Here is a 10184-nt window from a genome sequence, read left to right on the forward strand (position 1 = left end):
GTGACCACGTATCATTAAGATTGTTTATATTTATCTACTGGTTAAGAAAAAAAAAAGAATTCCTCAGTCAACCTGCATGTTGCCGACAGCTGGTTGATGTTCTTCAATGATGATAATCCATTTCATATACTGAAAATTGATACATACACTATTTAAACTCAATGTAGCAGAAATAAAATCTATGCTAAGTCTGGATTTTTAGTCTACATAATTTTATTTAGGTATACAAAAATACAAAATTAAAGTTTGGACAAGTTACAATGCCTATTTTTAAATGCCATGACATTCATTTGAGGTCCTACAAATATTGCTTTCCATAATCCAGAGAAAGTTTATATGTTGTTACGGAAACAACGTTACAATTTCCAAGAACAGTTAGGTAGCCTAGATCAAATAAATTAGTCAAAGATATAATTTTAATGCTTACCGTTTAACCAAGGTATGTTCAGTTTCCATAAATATTGTTTTCCATAAAATTTGTGGCAGATGTGTAGAAATATCGGGCATTGTAAATTCCAATTAGATGTTGACTGAAAAATCAAACAACCATATAAACCTCATTGAAAGTAGCAAATATATTTTGACAGTTAGGACTATTTCACGTACATTTAGAATATTTAAGATCCTCTTAGGAAATGTGAAAGTCAGAAAGTACGAGTAACGTGGGGAAATTTACTATCATTAACTTATCTGACGACAAAACAACGAAATAAGCAACATTTCACCATATATATTCGGTCTATTTATTGTAGTTCGCAAGTATGTTCTGCTGGATTTCGAAAACAACGACTTGTTTGAAAACACATCAAATAATAAAACAAGGACTTACCTTTCTTGAAAAGCTGCGTTGAAGTAGGTAACTTAATAATTTTATCAGTGGAGACATGGCCCGTTAAGACATCCTTTGCATGGGCTGTTTGCTCATTAGATCATGAGTATGAGCACTAGATTCTTCTATTATCTTGATGAGAAACACAACAAAACGCATGTCCATTGCATTGCATTCACTAAATGTCATGTCAATTTCATAACCTCACTTTCGCTATCGGAAAATTACATTGCAATTGCAGTTCGGAGTTCAATTTGATAAAACAGGCTCACTTTGTCGACAAAATTATTTAAAAATAACGCGTTTTCGCCTGACTTCCTAACAAATTTATAGGTTATAAAAATCAAAACTCACTTAATGACACAAACATATTTTACATTGATCTGAAAGTTTATTCTTCGGACCACATTTGAAATTTTAAATGGAAAACATTTGTTTTAAGTTATTACAGATTCATGTTGTAGGCAGTATAGCGCTAAAATGGTCCATACATATATAGATCTGTCATTCTTTCGCGGACAAAGCGGTTTGGCGGTAAACATGACAGATAGATTAAAGAAAATAATTTAACCACAGATAACATATATATACTCCGCCAAAAGGTGTTCTATTGGCGACATTACTCAAACTGTCATTGTTCTTAAGTTGGTATGCTTGATCGTTATACAATTTTGTAGCAGATGAGATTATAATAAGGTGTCACATGTTGCCCAATGGTTTGCGGTTAGTAAATACTTTATAAACTCAAATACTTTAAATTGTATACTTTGTAAATGATGAATGTAGGACTTGCTTTGTCTTCGAGCCAGGGTAGAGTAGGGTAAAATGGGATAGGTAAACTTTTAAAATTATTATCTAGTTTCTATTTCTATTTTTATTCTTTATTTTGATTACTTTTAAAAGCGTTGGCTTTCTGTAAACAATCGAGTGAAAGCGTAATTGAGGAGGAATGAACGAGTGTATGTGTATTGTGTAGAGGTGATGAATGCTTATAGATGTATGTTTGATAGATTGAATGGCTGGATATGACGGATGTAAGATATGAAAGTGTGTCTCGAATGTTTTATTTTATGGAATGAGTGGATTGATACAGACAGACAGCGCTGGAAAGTAGTCAAAACTAGTTTGGTCGGAATTTGAGGGCAACAAACAAGGGGGGATTTTGGGAACACATTAGTCATAAAATTCTTATTGGTTAGGTTAAAATCCAATGGATTCGACCCATTTCAAGGGTAGTTTTTTGTGACTACTAACTACACAAGGTAATAAGACCCATACGAAAAACACACACCTCATCTTGAATGGGATGTATTTGACAATCGACATATTTAAGGGCCGATATCGTCTAGTGAGAACGAGGCTCTTTTCAATATTTGTTTCCTTGTTATGTGTTCAAATATGTGAAGTTTAGTATCATCAAATCATTTCTTCATTTGATCATGATATGGTACCAAGTTGAGGTACATGCTTATGTCATTTAAGGTTTGTTTTATAAAAAAAAAAAAACACATCCAAACAGATCTTAAGTCAGTATATTTTATTCAAGTATGAGACATGCGCCAAAACATGTGGCTGGAGTGATTAGGTAGAGAAATTGGTTTGAGTTCCGACAATGGAGATTGAAGGCTCTGGACTTATAATGAGAGCTCTAAAGGTTTCTTCGTAATTGCGTGGGAAGTTATTGTGAACTCGTTGAAATTATTACGATAATTATTCCGGTCCAACAGTGTGGATGGAATGAATATTCGCCGCGACCGGGGAACGAGCTAGCAAGAACGGGTTAATAGGACCTATCAGATTCACAACCTGGTATCCCTGGCGATGCGTGGACTCTGAGAAAGGGGTTATCATGGTTCATTGTCGAGATTCTGATGAGCTGATTTCAAAACTGAGTCGCTAGCAGTTGCATAGTATTGGAATACACACTACACGATTAGAAATGGGGGGATATTTCCGACTGATCTAGAGATATTTTTCTTTTATTCAATTTTATTGTTTCTTTTGCTAAGTGAGATTGGATTTTTTTACAAACCACTTTGTATTTTATAAAAGAAATCCAATCGGGGGCGAGTTGTAACAGAACAAGCGTCTATGATGAGGAAATGGACTCGTTATTACATATAAAACTTACGGCGAATCAACTTTTCCTTGACCAACTTTCTTGGTGCATATTTTCTTTGAGATTTCATTGAATATTTTGACAAATAATATCTTTGAAGCTTTATCACATATTTAGTCACGTCTTCACTCATAAAATTCACTATTATTAGATGCAAAACAGGTTGGAAAACGTATTTATCAATAAACTACGTTCACATGGACGGAATACTGACACTGACAGTTGTCAGCTGAGTAACGTTCCGATATTATGTCTTGGTTTCATTTACAAGTCAAAGAAATAATAATGACTAATAATATTGGTTATTATGCTTCCTGAATATATCATTCAATGTAACAATTAGGAATAAATGTGATCTTTCATTGCAAAGTTATTTACTAAATTGATTTAAACAATCTTTCACAAAATAATATTTACGTAAAATATAAATATTTATCGATTTACGGAACGCTCCACTATTGGACTACATAGGTATCAATATCAATAGCTCTGTCTCTCTCTAAAACACGTGCACTCGGCATCTGTTGATAAGCAAACATCCGTGTGTAAATCGTGAACTCTAATGCATAGGGCATAAGACTTAGTAAACAAAGCAAACGTTTGAGTAGCCATCATGTCGGAAGTCGAATGTCGGAAGTCGAATGTCGAATGTCGGAAGTCGAATGTCGAATGTCGGAAGTCAAATGTCGAATGTCGGAAGTCGAATGTCGGAAGTCGAATGTCGAATGTCGAATATCGAATGTCGAATGTCGGAAGTCGAATGTCGGAAGTCGAATGTCGAATGTCGGAAGTCGGATGTCAGAAGTCGGAAGTCGAATGTCAGAAGTCGGAAGTCAGAAGTCGGAAGTCGGAGATAGAATCTATAAAAGGGTCGGAGCGAGCCGACGCGCGTCATTCTTAAAATATCTACAAGACTAACAGTGTCTCTGGCTTTCGTGTGTTATACTGGTGAGTGAAGTTGTTCTGCTATTATTTCTCTGTTTGTTTTTACTTGGAAATTATTCTAAGTGATTGTAAACTTTGAAATTGTGTCTCTGTTTGATTGTGCGGGGACAATATCGTCGTACAGTTGAACCTAGACCTGTGGTGGAATTGCTTTACTGTCAGTTGTGGGGTTATTTTAGTGTTCTATTTATAGTGTAGTGTTACATTTAAATTAATGTGTATAGTGAAGTTTTCTGTGCTTTGTTTCATGAGTACTGTTTAGCAATACAAAGACTGGGTCGATGTATGGCTGGTGCTTGGAGATAAGTCTGTGTTTGGTTTTGTAGGGAGTAATTCTTGCAAAACTAAGCTTAGATTATAGCACGTAAAGGAAACTTCACTCGTTTGTTTAGTTGGTCAGTAAAATAGAATTTAGTAATTTTCTATGGGGTTATTTTGTGAAAGTTATAAGCCAGATCATTGTTTGTGACAGACTGTTGTCCGGCTAAGCGCTTTATACCTTGCGGCTGTTAAACATAAGGCGTTTAGGGGTCTTTTTGTTCCAAGTGGGGGCTTGGACGCTTTTTTATACTTACAAAAGCGTATTTTCTCACCGGTCTCAAAGAGTCCAACTGTTAGATGGAAGTGAGGACTTTCACGATTGACGAAAGGCATTAGGAGTAATCCTTGCTCACTGAAGTCGGCAGTATTTGAGGCTGGGGTCCTATATATATATATATTTATTTACTCGGTGCTCTAGTCCATGCTGGCGTTGGTCGCTGGAGATTTCGGTTGTGATCGATCCATATCTAAGTAAAGTTGATCGCAGCTGGGTCTCCCATGTGGCTGGTACTGGTGTGTCCTAGAATACTGGATATATACACGGATAGGGCGATCTACTCTCTGCTACCCTAGCCCGCGGGCAAGAGCAGAGGGGGGGATCTGACCGACACAAGCTGATAGGTTGCCTATCTCAGCTTCGCTGGCTGAACTGTACAGCTCTGGTAGGGATACACTTGTGCATATTCTGAACATTAGATCTATGGTAAGTGATGGTCTGTGTTTCAGATATGCTAGAATAGGAAAAACGATAGGAATAGGGTAGAGTCACACACTATTTCTATGAAAGTAGAGTTCTGTTATGATTGGTCTTAAATTATAATTGGTCAACGTGTATCGTGGAGAAATAATTTAACTACTACTATTTATATGGTTTAAATGGACTTTAAATGTGGTGTTTACTATCTTAAAATATGTGGTAATATTGGTAATTTATAAAAACTCTTATTACTTAATTCATTTGAGTGAAATTAATAATTGTGGTAGCAATTTCTGATCTTTCATGTGGCTGCGAGCCACTTAATGTTGCTAACTAGTTTTTCAAGGTAAATTCTATCAAGTTGGTTAGGGAAACAAACTATTCTTTGGAATAAAAAGCATAGGTTTGTTATAGGGCCCAGTGGCATGCGAGCGCCGTCCACTGATGGAAAGTCAAAAGCTTAGAGAAGTTAGTAGACTTGCTTAGTTCTTATAAAAGTTAGCGACTGCTCGGTGTTTCGATAAAACATTAGAAAGATCGAGAAGTTATGGTCTATTAGCAGTATTGGGGAAAGGGGGTTTAGCTAGGGAAAAAGAGACAAAACAAAAAGGGGGTTAGTTTTTAGATAGATAGCCCTTCAGGCTTACTTGCTTAGGATCCTGATAAAGTGGTTTGATCAGGTCAGGGGTCCCATACCGTATCGCAAGCCCTTGCCCAAGCCGGGACCACTAATAAGGCGTAGCGGATGATTACCAAAATATTTTTTAATATTTCTTTCATGTATGTTTCACTCACTAACTTTTATTCTAAAATTTCTTCATCACGTCATTAATTTTCTCACATATAACTTTCTAGGCCTAAATCTGATATAATACTCCACTATAACACTATATTATTATGCTACAATAACCTTTATTCTTCTTTAAAATATAAATAAATAAAATTTTAAAAATTAGTCAAAAATACAGCTGATACTCATTAAAGGATCTAGGTTATCGCGGTTCACATCGAAGGGTTCTACTTATTCACGCTAGACGATCACAAGGCCAAATTTACGGGGTATATTTAAAGGGGGGTTAGCTATACTGTTGATTAGTCAAGTAAGTAAGTAAATAAGTAAGGTGAGCGGAGGTTTAGTTACACTACTCACAGAAAAACGTAAGATGATGTCAATTTCTGGCCCTCTAGCCTAGACTAAGGGTCTGTTGCATCAACTACATTTAACAGACACACCATCGTCACGCAGCAGACGGCTATGGAACTTCCCATACAATGAAATAAATACAACGCTTTAACGATGTCAGATGGTTTGATGCAACTGGCCCTAATTCAATTAAAATAACATTAGTAAATTGTTAGTTGTAAAGGATGTTCATTTCGCATATATTTTAATGTCTGGTGAAGGTATCGGATATCTCCATAACTAAACTGCATGTAGTTGTATAAAATATAATGTATATATTTATTTAAAGAATGTGTTTTAGTTCCAGAAATATTAGTAATAAAAATTTTGGATGTGATTTGCTATAATTTTTAAACATGAATCTCTATAATGATATTTTTCATGTCGTATTTGGTTGGGCTTGTCTACAACTGGGGATTTAAACTATTAAATAAATAAATAAAACCGGCCAAGTGCGAGTCGGACTCGCCCACCGAGGGTTCCGTACAAACTTTCTTTCAAACTACCTAGTTAAAATAATCTCATGTTTTCATACAACTCTATTGACTTGACTAGAAGACAAAAGTATTGGTACTAATGAGCATTAGTGTGTAATTGTGTATAGTGCCATCTCTCAGTGAATTCGCTAACTAATTTGCGCGACCTGTATAGTATGTTGGTTTTTCAGGGATAATTAACCGATTTAAACAGTTTTTACTTTATTTATTTTATTTATACGATGGTTTACGATACATCTCGTATTAATTTGAAGTACGATTTACATCTACAAGGGTGGGTAAATTGACAGTAAATATCTGAAAAGTTTTTGTGAATTAAAAAAAAAGTTTTCAAGATACAAACACGGTTATATTTCTACTGTAATATTTAATAATAAAACCAATGTTTCCTAAAATTAACTTGAAATTTACAGTTTGCCCCCCTTTCATTTCGACCATTTTCCACAATTAATATTAACAAATTAAAAAAATATATACTTTCTATTTGTAGAGGTACACCTCTACAAATAGAAAGTATATTTTTTTTTAAATGTACACATTTGTAAAATGTCCACAACTATTCCAAATCTCAAGTTGATAGCGTTAGTAGTTCTCGAGATATTTAATAATGTGACAGACGGACAGACAGACGGACAGAGTTGCACAAAGGTTCCTGTTGTACCTTTTTGGTACGGAACCCTAAAAACCTATTTACCTACCATTTGTATTTTCAAACTGGCCTTGAGCCGACAGAACAACAAATTAAAAAAATGCATTACCTTTACCTAACTATCTTCTTCCCCATCACGGCCTTTTTTACTGCCCTTTCATTTTCTTACACCGCGCGAGTAGTGTGCGACGGTACCATTGGGGTGACGCATGATGACTAGGGCTCGACTACAACTGCCTGTCAAATATAACTAATGAACTGTTAACTTTTTTAGGGTTCCGTACCTCAAAAAGGAAAAACGGAACCCTTATAGGATCACTCGTGCGTCTGTCTGTCCGTCTGTCACAGCCAATTTTCTCCAATACTCCTGAACCGATTAACTTGAAATTTGGCACACATATATTATGTTAACCTGTGACCCAAGGACGGACAAAATTTTATTATCTTGGGGGCCACTTTTGGGGGTAAAAGTGAAAATTGAAAACCAAAGTTTTTTTTAACTATATTGTGTTACATATCAAATGAAAAAGCTTTTCATGAGTATTTCAAGAATATTTTTTTTAATAATTTTTAGTCCAGTAATTTTCAAGTAATTTAAGAAAATAGGCAAAAAATTACCATTCCTCCAACGTCTTACTAAATTGTCAAATGATTAGAAGCGACAAGGTACAGAAATCATTTCTTTATGCCGGTGACTGTAATGTCTGTACAATCAACTATCGATCATCTGGTTTTGTGAATCAATTATATTTTATGTATTAATCATAAATAAAATGGGACCGTTCTCGAGAACGGCACACCGCACAAATCTCTGACGATGATAGGGTAGTTGCACCAGTAGATGACCGACACCCAGAAGATGACCGATGGGTCTAAACTCTAAATAATTAATTCACGAATCATTTTACGCACCCGGGAGTATTTTTCTTAAAAGCAGCAACTCATCGCCGAAGCCAAAATGTGAATTCCCAGACAATTGAGCCACGCACACGTCTGTGAGCGGTCGTCAAGTTTGCGCTTCACGCCAGAACCGCATTTTATATGGATTTCTTATTAAGGAAAGGCCTTCAAAATTTAAGCTTTTTAATTCGTAAAAAATCTAATATTACAATTATTGATCCGGTTTACTTCCGTATATATTTTTGACTAATATCTCTATTGTTTACATTATTAATGATTGCGTTATTTTACTTATTTTATGAGATATTTGCTGGTCAAGTCATGGTTCCAATATTGTACTTTCGCGCCAAAAGATGAACGATGGTCAATTATAAAAATAAAAAAAACATTTATTTCAGACCCCCATATTAAAATACAACAAATAACACAAATTAAATTAAAATGAAATGTAAAATTAAATTAAATTAGATGTATGTAACTTATGTGCAAGGGCTCATTTTTTTAAAATATTATCAAATCGAATAAAATAGATAGATGTACTATTTATACATCAAATTGATTGTTTGTTTGTCGTTGATTTTTTGACCAAAAGTTGAACGGAGCTTTTTTCATCTAATAAAGATTTATTAAGTTTATATTTGTATGTAAACGGGATAGTTCAACTAAAGAACCTGTACCCAAAACGTGAAATAGGAAAATTTACTGGTTCATCTTTTAGGTTGGATTCCAATAAATGAATTTTGTATCAAATTAGTTCGTTCAATTCCTTAATGTTGTGTCTAAAACATGAACCAACTAAATTGATTCGGTCAAGTTTTAGGTAGCGGTTCCAAAAATGAACGCTTTAATTTTTATAATAATTCTTTTATTTTTTATGTAACGATTGCTGTTTTAAATATTGTAAAACCATTTTATATTTATACCTATGCATTGACAATAGGGGCAAAGTTGAACTATTTCCAACTGATGCTACTTTTGTCCCCGTCTATTCATTTATTGGACTTATATCGTTCATATATTGGGCACATTATACTGATTTTATGCTGGTTCATCTACCGGGGTCAAATCGTTCAGAGATAGGGCACTCTGTTCAACTACTGGGAATTTTGACCCCTTTTGAGATATAATTATTTTTATAAAATTACTGAATCATACGAGGCTCAAAAGTAGCTAATTCTAAACTCAATTAAATGCAGTATCACATTGAAAAAAATTAAAATTCTTGAAAATGAGTTGCATCATATAAAAAAAAAAATCCAAAGTTAGGAAATTTGTTTAACTGTTCATCTTTTGGTGATTTTACCCTAGATAGTTGTATGTAACAAATATCTTTATTTACATGAACATATTTACATAATTATATAAGAAACTAAGACTAAACTTAAAAGCTAGCTAATGTCTAAAATGAGCCCTTGAGGCATTGTACCAAGGATACTGGCGACATTTCCTCGCTGTATCGCAATGCTGGTACGTTGTGCGAGGAAGTCGCCAGCTCTTCGGTCACCAGTTACCTCAACCAGACGCTTCGCGATTTCTGAGAACAACTTGTTCGCGCTGGGACCCCATGGACCTAGAGTTTTCTACGCCAAAAGGTAGAAAAAGGTATTCTTAGCAAACTTGTATTGTATAGTATAGAATATCATTGTGTGAGTACCCACAACACAAGCCTTCTTGAGCTTACCGTGGGACTCAGACAGTCTGTGTAAGAAGTAAGAACTCCTATAATATTTATTTATTTTATTTGAGCATCGAACAAAGGGTTCCACAAAAACGTTAATATCTTGTACGTGAAAGATTTTTGATCGAATACGAAGTATAAGAAAGTACAACTTCATCTATCGGTAAACTGTTACACGCTAATGTGCGATGGCGTTCATAATTATATTGTTTTTTTGGAGGTAATTGTTTAGTAATGTGAACCGATTTTTTTTGTTCTCCTTTTTCATATAAATAGTATGTTTTGAACATTTTGATAGTAAACATGCAATCACATCTTCATATATTATTTATTGTAGGTACACCTCTCCATAACTATTTCAAATAT

Source organism: Leguminivora glycinivorella, chromosome 8 (assembly GCF_023078275.1).
Source record: "Leguminivora glycinivorella isolate SPB_JAAS2020 chromosome 8, LegGlyc_1.1, whole genome shotgun sequence".
Classification (NCBI taxonomy): Eukaryota; Metazoa; Arthropoda; class Insecta; order Lepidoptera; family Tortricidae; genus Leguminivora; species Leguminivora glycinivorella.